This window comes from Gopherus flavomarginatus, chromosome 1 (assembly GCF_025201925.1).
Source record: "Gopherus flavomarginatus isolate rGopFla2 chromosome 1, rGopFla2.mat.asm, whole genome shotgun sequence".
Taxonomy (NCBI): domain Eukaryota; kingdom Metazoa; phylum Chordata; order Testudines; family Testudinidae; genus Gopherus; species Gopherus flavomarginatus.
This window is the reverse complement of record NC_066617.1, coordinates 257,454,278-257,462,730: the sequence shown is the minus strand read 5'-3', so window position 1 is coordinate 257,462,730 and position 8,453 is coordinate 257,454,278. Positions and strand designations below refer to the sequence as shown.

Here is an 8,453-nt window from a genome sequence, read left to right as displayed (position 1 = left end):
TCCCAGCTTTAAATCCACTCTGAATTTGTTTAATTCTTTTGAATTTACAAAATCCTTCTCTCGAGGGTTGCTGCAGAGCAATCAATCAGCAGTGTGACTGCCGTGACGCCAACAGTGATTCCATTTCAAGAGATGTGCTATCTCCTCTTGTGTTTGTTGTGCTTCCTGACTCAGCTTTACAACAAAGCAGAACCATCCTTGCTAGAGATTTTGTCCTAAGTGATCCCTTTAGCCATGCGAAGCTCAACTACCATTGAATGGGAAGGATCTCAAATATTTCCATTTCTCATGTAAAAAAAAATAGAGGCCTTGGATTCTATTCATTCCCTGCAGAGATGAGGCTGTAAGTTACTAGCAGTGGAAAATCTGCCCTAGAGCCAGGAGGTGTGATGGCTCAAGATGCCTGTAAGCCACACTTCATTGAGCGGGTTCCCACAGCCAGAAATAGACAGCCATGGAAAGAGAGGAGGCATAGCCTGGTGTCCAAGCCTTCTCTGGGTTGGGGGGTGTCCTCTTGAGCCCTAAGTGTACTAAAGAACTGCCCTCCTGGCAGATCCCTGATGGGATAATTAATCCCCCTGGGGCCTATCTGCACCTCTCCTCCTTCCTGCCCCCATGCACAGATTGCAACATCCTGCATCAGCGGAAGAGACTCAAGCCCTCCTATTTGAGAAGACTTCACTTTTACATCCATTATGGGGACTACCACGTTAATCAGAAATTCTCTCTGAAAACATAATCAATAGATGTAAAAGGTCTAAATGGGCTTAAGGAAACCAAAAGGCACCTGCTCCATGGGACTAACAGACACACTTTTGATGTGGTTTCTGACTTCAGAGATGCCATCCAACTCCCATTAAAGCCAGTGGAAGTTCTGGGTGCTCAACAGCTCTCAAAATCAGCCCATCAATGCCTCAAGGGACAGGCTAAATTTAGTCTTTCCTTGGCCCATGAGCAAGCATGGCTGAAACAAGTAATCTCTGCTCCCCATTCCATTCATCTCTATGAAAACTGTCAAGGGCATGTTCTGCCACCCACATGTTGTCAGATTTTTGGAAGGTAGCTGTAATAAGGAACGGCATTTCCCCACTGCCAAGTGACTCACTGCCACACCCACTGTCTAGTCCTAGTTTTATTCCCAAACTTAAAACTGCTGCTGTTACTGTTTTTTTTTCCGTTTCCCCATTGCAACTCAGGCTTTCATTGCCTCCCCTCCCCTGGTGCTCTGACATTCCTACTTCCTGTCCCTCTCTCTGGCTTACTCTCCCCTAGCCAATTCCTTCTCACACCCAGCTCTGTTCTATCTGAACTGCCCTCTGACTCTTTAAAGCCCAGGCAGACCCCTCTCCCTTCACTGGCCTAAATAAGAGTCCCTACTCTGGCACAGAGGAGCTGGACTTATTTCGGTTATAGAGGCCAGCCAGCCTCTAACAGTGTCCTTTTTCCTCCCTGACCTAAACTTCAGGGAATGTTTAGAATTTGCTTTGGTCTAGCTACTCTTTTCCTTTGGGCAGTCTCCAACGTACAAACATCTTGAGTGCTCACTTGGTCTCTCACTTCTCTTTATTTTGACTCCTGGACACTTCTCTTTAATTTGAGTCCTTCCTCTACAGCTGATCTATTGAAACCACCTGAATTTGGAATGTCTGACTTAAGCCTTAAGCAATTTATCATGTGTCATCAGAATAATTCTGAAGTTATCGTTATTACTAATCTATGGTTTTCAGTGTATAATAAATAAATAATAGTAATACTTCACACTTTTATAGTGCCTTCCAGCCCACTATCTCAGTGTCCTTTTCAAAAATAAATGAATAGCCTTGCAGCATCGCTGTGAAGTAGGTATTATAATCCTCATTTTGCAGATGAGCAAATGATGACAGAGACCCATCAGGAGCCGATATCTCAGGTGCTCCAGATCAGGGTTCAGCTCGTGTGATGGGTATCAGGCAGTTGCTCCAGAACAATACTGAGACCACATGATGGGGCAGAGTGTTAAATGTACCAGTCATTTTTTACAAAATCCAGATGGCTTGATTTTTCAGAGGTGTTTTGAGCACCTACCACATCCAGAGAGTTCAATAGAAGCTGTGGGTACTTAGTACTGCTGAAAGTCAGGAATAAACGATCTAGATTCATGCTTAAAAGGCTATAGGCCATATTTTGATCAGTTATAGTGATATAAATCAGGAGTAAGTCAGTTTCATGTACTGCATGCTGGGTAATCTCATGAAAGAACCCCATTCTTGTACTAAATTGGCTCTTTATTAAGAGAACTATTTACAGAGATGCTGTGACTACAGCTAGTCTTCTAGTCATGTGCACACAGACTGACTTGACTTCCTGGTGCCCTTTCCAAATTATTCCCTCCTAGAACATGTGCTCCTTTCTTCAGCTTCCATGAAGGGTGCTACAGTCCATTGTAGTCAAAGTCTTCCTTGGAGATGAGATCTCTTGTCTCAGGAAGAAGGATATATAATTTTCCTGTATCTTAAGATGCTTCACCCAAGAGGAAGACTGGTGGGTTGCTACACCATGTCTGCTTGTGTTTATCTGAGGACCCCAGAGCAGTCCTGGCAAAGCCCAGAAAGGAGATATTTTGCTGCTAAATAGAACCAGTTTTAAAGGTTTGCTTAAGAAAGAGACTTTGACTCTGATTCTTGTCCAAATGTAGCTATGTCAGACTTTCTTTTATTTCTGTCTTTCTGCATTCCTATGAGAAGGGATCATGCTGCTTTTTCATCCTCTGGCGAAACTGATTTTAAAAGTTCTTACAAAGGTATACTCTCTGTTAGGAGGCCTACTCTTTGGTACTTAAATTTGGTGTTAACTAACCTGGGACCATAGGGTCTTGCTGTTACTACCTCTCTTCCAGAGAATCTTGAAGTTATGAGCCATGATGACCAACTTACTTTTTAACCATCTTCCACAAATAAGGTGGTACAGAAACCTCACCCTAATTTGTATGCAAAGATGTATCAGATTTTCATCTAAATTAATGCGTCACTGCCTCTTGTTTTTCCCAAAGGCACATTTTCACCCTGGAGAGGCAAAGTTACAAACTCTAGAGGTCAAAAGAGCTGTTAGCTGCTCCTTACACAGGACTAAGTCATTTAGAAAGACAGACTATTTTTGATCTCTGGAGAAAAATCTAGAGGGCAGACCATCTCCACTCAAAAGCTGTCTAAGATCTTGTCTACATACAAAAGTTATATTGTTGTTACTACACTGTTTTAGTTTATTCCTGTATGGGAAGGGGAATAAGCTACAGTGGCATATGAAAGTCCTTTATGCTGATATAACTGCATCCACACCAGAAGTTTTAATGATATATCTATCTCTCTATATAAAATCTCAATTAAAAAAAATCATACCCCTAATCAACATAGTTATTCCAGACAAAAACTGAGTAGAGCAGGTCTAAGTGGATAAGACTATACATTCAGTCTTGTTCCGAATTGGCTAATGTCCCTGTGCTTGAACATCTCAAGGCTCCCATTCAGCTTGGGGACTAGCACCTTTCTTTACATGTAAACACAATCTGCCCTTATGTGGAGTCTGCAGGGTTACTATGTGGAGTTCAGCGCACACTGTCATGAATCACTGTTCTCTGGACACTGCCTCAAAAGCGCAAGCTAGTTGCTAGATGACAGTGCTTCAGTCACACCAGGAAGTAGAAAAGGGGCTACTTACAGACAGTTAGCTTATCTACATGTGGAAGTTATACTGGTATAAACTAAGGTATGAATTTAAAGTGCTATCATTATACCCACTCCCTATGTTTTCACCCATTATGATATAAGAGACCTTAATTTTGGTTTAGCTTATCATGTTTTGGGAGGGGTTTAAGCTAAACAAACTCAAAAAGTGACTTATTGTGGAATAAGAGTGTCAACAGGGGAATTTATATTGGTTTAACTATAATGGTATAATTATGTCAATATAGCTGGTTAAAAACATAACCATGTTGAAAGCCTTAACTTTTGTTCTCAGAACGTGTTGTCTCCACCAAGGTGCATTGCCTATTCCAGTGCTACTCAAAGTGGTGGTCCGCGGACCAGTGCCAGGCCATGAGCCATCAGCTGCCAGTCTGCGGCTAGTTTCCAGGAATGAAAGAAGTAATAGTATAATTTTATAATTGCACCAGAATTCCACCAAGAATAAATATCAGTCTATAAAGCTGACAATATTGAATAATATTACGTTTTCAGAAGCACATAGAATATTGATAATTATGCCATAGCACTATAAAATGCTTTGCATAAGATGTGTGAGCCCGCACTTCCCCACTTCCCGCCCCACCGGCAGTTACCATCAAGAAGTTGAATCAAGACCGTCATGTGGATCTCTGCGCATTTATCATTTGGGACCCCATCCAAACCCACTGATCTGAGAATGTAAGTACCAGAAGGGTTGTGCTTGGCGAAAAAAAAGAAAAAGAGAAAAATAACAATTTAAATAGTGCGGACTGAGTGGGGCCAGCGGCTGGTATTCCAGACCGGCAGCGGGCTGAGTGGGGCCGGTGGCTGTTATCCAGGACTGGCAGTGGGCTGAGCGGCTCAGCCCACTGCCGGTCTGGGGTTCCATCCGCTGGCTCCTGCCAGCTGGGGTCCCAGCCACTGGCCCACTCAGCCCGCTGGCAGCTGAGTGAACAAAACATCAGGCCGGCAGTGGTCTCAGTGGTGGCTGGGACCCACAGCCTGCAATTAAAAAAAAAAAGGCGCACGTGCCTCCTTTGGCACGCATGCAGTAGATTGAGGACCCCTGTTCTAGTGTATACAGTGTATACACTGTACTGTGTGTACTGTACTTTATTGTAATTTTCATTATACATGATTTTCCTCTATACACTATACACGCTGACCTTAGAACCTAACCCCCACGTAAGATGTGACTCCACTGTACTAATAATATTATACATTTTTCATCCTAATATCATAAATTAAGTATAAACTGGGGTAATGGGATTTATATTCATTATTTTTATGCCTAATTTACAGATGGTGAAGCAAGGCCTAATTGACACATTTATCAAGCAGAGACATCTGGTTGCTGAACATGGAAGTAATTCTGAATCAGATGATGGAGATGTAAATGAAACCAAAGTATTGTCAACAAAAAAAATTCGTTCTGGCTTTACTCAGAAATATGACTCCTCATACATTCAGTTTGATTTTGTAGCCATGAATGATGGTGGAGTGCCAAAACCGCAGTGCGTTATTTGTGGCGATGTGTTGGCTAATGATCGAATTACGCCATCAAAGCTCAAGAGGCATTTAAATACAAAACACAATGAAATTAGTTCAAAGTCGAAAGAGTTCTTCAAAAGAAAGCATCTTGATTTAAAAGGCCATCAGAAACAGATCTTCACAGTGTCATACATAAATACTTGTGCTTTGCAAGCTTCTTAAAAAGTAGTGCTTCATATTGCTAAGGCTAAAAAGCCATACACCATTTGTGAGACGCTAGTGATAGGCTGTATTAAAGATGTCTGCATGGAAATGCTGGGTGAGGCGGCGGCAAAGGAAGTGCCACTTTCAAATGACGCTATATCTCGACGAATTCACGATCTGACTCATGATATGGAAGAGCAGCTCATAGGACAGATTAAGTTAGCAAAGTACTTTTCTTTGCAGCTTGATGAATGTACAGATGTTGCTAATATGGCAATTCTGATAGTGTATGTGCGCTTTGAACAGGAGGGTGATTTGAAGGAAGAGTTTTTGTGTTCTGCTTCTCTACTAACAAAAACAACCAGTTCTGAAGTGTTCAAGACTGTGCGCGACTACATTGTTAACAAATGTGGGTTGGATTTCAAGTTTTGTGTAGGAATATGTTCTGATGGTGCTGCTGCAATGACAGGATGGCATTCTGGAGTGGCTACCCAGATTAAGGCGCTTGCACCAGAATGCAAGTCGACACGCTGCTTCCTTCACCGAGAAAGTCTAGCAACAAAAAAAATGTCAACAGAACTAAACAGTGTGCTTAGTGAGGTCGTAAAAATTGTGAACCATGTAAAGGTGAATGCTTTAAATTTGAGACTATTCGCTGCATTATGTGTTGATATGGTTGCTGATCATAAACAACTCCTATTGCATGCCGATGTACATTGGTTATCAAGGGGAAAAGTCCTGACAAGAGTATTTGAGCTCCGAAACAAGCTTGCCGAGTTTCTTCAGGACAAAAAACCAAATCAATCACAATTGTTCCGAGATGTGGATTGGATAGCCAAGCTGGCTTACTTGGCTGATATCTTTGCCATCTTTAATGATCTCAACACCTCCATGCAGGGAAGGATGGATTCGTGTCTTACAATGGCAGACAAGACCGACGGACAGAAACAAAAGCTAAAAGCATGGAAGAGTCATGTGTCAAGAGATTATTATGACATGTTTCACAACTTAGTGACAATAATCGCCGATGCAGGCAAAGACCTTGATGTTACACCTCTACAAAACGTCATCAGTCAACACTTGATGAATTTGGCAGAACATTTTGAGTTTTACTTTCCAGCAGAAGAAGATCCATGGAAAGAGACTGAATGGATCCGAAATCCGTTTATTCCATTGAAAGATAACTTAACTGTCACTATGGAGGATAAATTGTTGGAGCTGGCTGCTGACGAAAGATTGAAGATGAGTTTTGAAACTACAACATCACTTGTTTCCTTTTGGATAAAAATGAAAGCAGAACATCCTGAGCTTACTGAAACTGCTCTGAAAACTCCTCTCCCATTTCCTTCAACATACCTCTGCAAGACTGGCTTCTCAACCATGAGTGTCATTAAGATAAAGCACAGGAATAGTATGGATAGTCATTCTCCATTGCTTGTGGCACTGTCCTTCATTGAACCTTGACTGGATAAGCTGACAAAGAAGAAGGAGGTTCACCTTTCACATTAGTAAAGGTTAAGGTTTTAACATGACTATTATTGTGTTAATAAATTGTTTTATAATATCTTTGTTAGGAGACTTTGCTGGTTTGATTTTTTAATATTTTTATTTGTATTCTAACATTGTAGTATTTGTTTACAAAATAAATATAAAATAAAAAATGCCTGCCAACTTTTATTATATTCATTATATTGTTTCCGATATAAATTAATATTACTATGAATGGTCAAATAATATTTTCGTGGATCGTAAACGAATAATAGTCATTTTATACTATCCACACAGATGCACAGTATTTCAGTCAGTCTTCAATGTATTTAAATGGGAACATCTCCACATGTACACCACACTCCCATTCCAATTAATACAGTGAAGAATGTTAGTTTTTCTGATCTGATGTGCTACGTGCCTATTGCGAATATGATAATAATATGGCACAAATATGGAACTGGTCCCTGACACATTGGAAAAAAAATTGCTGGTCCGCCACATCCGATAGTTTGAGAAGCACTGACCTATTCCATTTTGGGGCCCAGGTCCAAATAAGCAGGGCCACCTAGAGATGCATGGGGGGAGGAAGGAGTAATTTGCCTCTGGCCTTGCCATTTGAGAAAGCCCTCAAAATGATGGAGAGGCGGATGGGCCAAATGTGATATGTGACATTGCAACCTGGTGCACAGGGTTGCATGCCATTCAGGTTTGGTGCCTACCACTGAGAGTGCGGGGAGCGACTCACCTGCCCTAGTCAGGCATAGATCCCACTGTTGCTGCCAAAGGTATCATCTTGCCAAGCCAAAGTGGGAACCTGTAGGTAGGATTGGCGTTGGGAATATCACTCCCCCAGGCTGCATGCAGGGCAGAGCCCCTCTGCCCCATGTCCACCGGGAGACATATGGCCCCACAGACCTAGACCTTCTCTGACCCTTCATACCCTCCCCAGGTTCCTCTCTTTGCTGGGAGAGCAGCAGCCCCACTCACCTGGGCCCTTTCTGAGCCCTCCCGCATTCGTCTCTTCTTAAACTCTTCATTCTCATGGCAATCTTTTTGGGAGGGCTGGGGTCTCAGTTTCAGATTTTCCCTGGCCCCCAAAACCTCTGTGTGGCCCTGCAAATAAGACTCCTGGAGACAGAAATGAATTGAGAGATGGCTTCAGGGTACAGGATATTTATACCCTCAGTTTATAGAACATAGGGCTTGAGGGCATCACTCATGCCCCTTAATTGCCAGGGATGGCTTAAAAGGGTTCATGGCCACATAGCTAGCATGGGGCTCTTACCGCATGACTCTTTAGGGGTGATTCATTTGGAGATAGTTACTATTAGTGAGTTCCTCCTTTTTCTCCTATAGCTCATCTGAATTTATGGCCTGCCCTACTATTGTTTCCATCTCAACAGACTGTAGTGCCCTAAACAGAGGATTATGACTTTAATGCAGGTTCCAGAAGATAGAGAAGCAATACTGCGAAGGCTGAAAGCTTTATTCAAACACAAATGTTTCCTAACACAGAGGTGAATAAGGGACACTGCTAGTACAGTGCATGATGTTCTGCATAAATATTCC

General features: G+C 42.1%; 1 pseudogene; it reads left to right on the top strand.

Moving 5' to 3' along the window:
• Nucleotides 1–4,961: 4,961 nt before the first annotated feature.
• LOC127043538 (SCAN domain-containing protein 3-like) lies at nt 4,962–6,902 on the top strand (annotated as a pseudogene).
• Nucleotides 6,903–8,453: the final 1,551 nt, after the last annotated feature.